This window comes from Pygoscelis adeliae, unplaced genomic scaffold (assembly GCF_000699105.1).
Source record: "Pygoscelis adeliae isolate BGI_AS28 unplaced genomic scaffold, ASM69910v1 Scaffold760, whole genome shotgun sequence".
NCBI classification, from domain to species: domain Eukaryota; kingdom Metazoa; phylum Chordata; class Aves; order Sphenisciformes; family Spheniscidae; genus Pygoscelis; species Pygoscelis adeliae.
The window spans coordinates 120,060-121,762 of record NW_008823868.1 but is presented as its reverse complement, the minus strand read 5'-3'; positions in this window follow the sequence as shown (position 1 = coordinate 121,762).

Genomic DNA, 1,703 nt, shown 5'->3' with positions numbered 1-1,703 from the left:
CGGACAGGCCTTAACTAACTCCCGCCCGCCTGTGCAACTGCCCTGCTCTGGGCTCCCGTAGCGGCACCTCGGAGACGCTGCAGACGGAGGCCGCGACGGAGGTTTTGGCTTGCGCGCTTTCGTTGCCCTCCCGTAAATTTCGAGAGTTGCCTCATATTGAAACGCCAGTCTGAATCCAGAGTTACTTTTGTTTGTTGAAACTCTGGCTTTTTGCCGAGGTAACTAAGTAGAATTCGTTTCAGGGGCTATTTAAAAATCAGTTACTTAACACCTCCCGGACAGTTCTTTTCAGAATTGGGTTACGTTTGCCTGTCTTGCATAAACTGATGTCTGTTTCCGCGCCTTCAAGTGCTCGGTGCTACAACCTGACCTGCACTTCAGCCGCTGTTGTTTTCTGCGGGGCTCGGCCATCGTTTTCCCCGTCACAAAGCGGAACTTTGCCGATAGAAGCGGGGGCGATCGGTTCGGACGCTTCAAATGCGGGAGACCGATCCTCCGGAGCGGAGATCGCTCCTGCAGCTACCGCTCGCCTTCCTGTTTTCAGCCTTCCTCCTTGAGTCAAGGTGTCTTTTGAGCGGCGCTAAGTCTGACGTTCGCGAAATACCGAAGCGAAGACCGTCTTTTGCACGGGAGTAGTTGGTTTTTCTGCAGAACGGCAGAAGGCACGCCAATTTTGTCGGGAAGTCCTGTTCAACATGGACAGGGCCGAGGCTGGGCCGAGGCTGGGTTTCACGCGTGGTTTGTGGATGATGGAAGAGGGTGCTAAGCTTGACAAACTTGTGCTTCGCTAAACGGCGGTTTGCACCCGTTTCTACTGCCGTGAAGTGACTGAGGGCAGTTTGTCGGCTTTAGGAAGCTCTTTTCTGGTGGGACGGTAGAGTTAGCAGCTGCCTCTGCCACCGAGCCTGGTGGAGCGTGCGAGTTACTTCGGTGGCGGGCTTGGCTGGCGTGCTTGCACGCTTCCCTGCGCTTGCGAGGAGGAGATGCGGTCCCTCCGAGCTCCGAGGGCTCTCCGAGGCGGGGGAAATACCTGTGCTGGAACAACTGCCATCTCTTCGGCTATGCCGGTGTCTGGAAGGCTGAGCTGGAATAGCTTGGAGCTGAAACTCGACCTGGAAGCTTTCTCAACTCTGAGGTCAGGTTTCCTTTCAAATCCCAGCCCGTGAAGAGGAGCGCGAGCAAAGGGGTTGTTTTTTGCCTGTAAACCCCGAGCGCTGCTGTTTCGGTGCTTTTCCCTCGCTGACGGGGCCGCCGCTGCTGGCTCTGGTAGAGGAGTGGGGAAGGAGGGAGAGGAGCAATGTGTTTCAAGCTCTGGGACTCACCAGGTTTGAGGGGGAAGTACTGGTGTAAAATGGGCTGGAAAGGGCGAGTCGTATGGGAAGGCTTTTTGGAATGGCACCGGGAACACAAAGCAGTGCTACCGAGCGCTTGTTTTCATCGGGGTAACACTTTCAGGAGTTTGCCTTCACGGAAAGGGCTTAGAAGAAAGTAAAGCCTTGGCAAAACGGTCCCGTTCGGTGATCTGAAAGAATTCTTTGATCATGAAACGCAAACGTAGCCCAGTGGCTGAGCGTGCTGGCGGCCCCTTCCTGAGGTGATCTCTTCCAGTAGTAGCTGCCTAGGAGAATCGGGCAGCGTTCAAATATAGCCACCAAATCCCTGCGCAAACTTGACCCCGTGTCACATTCTCTTAGAGAAAAGCT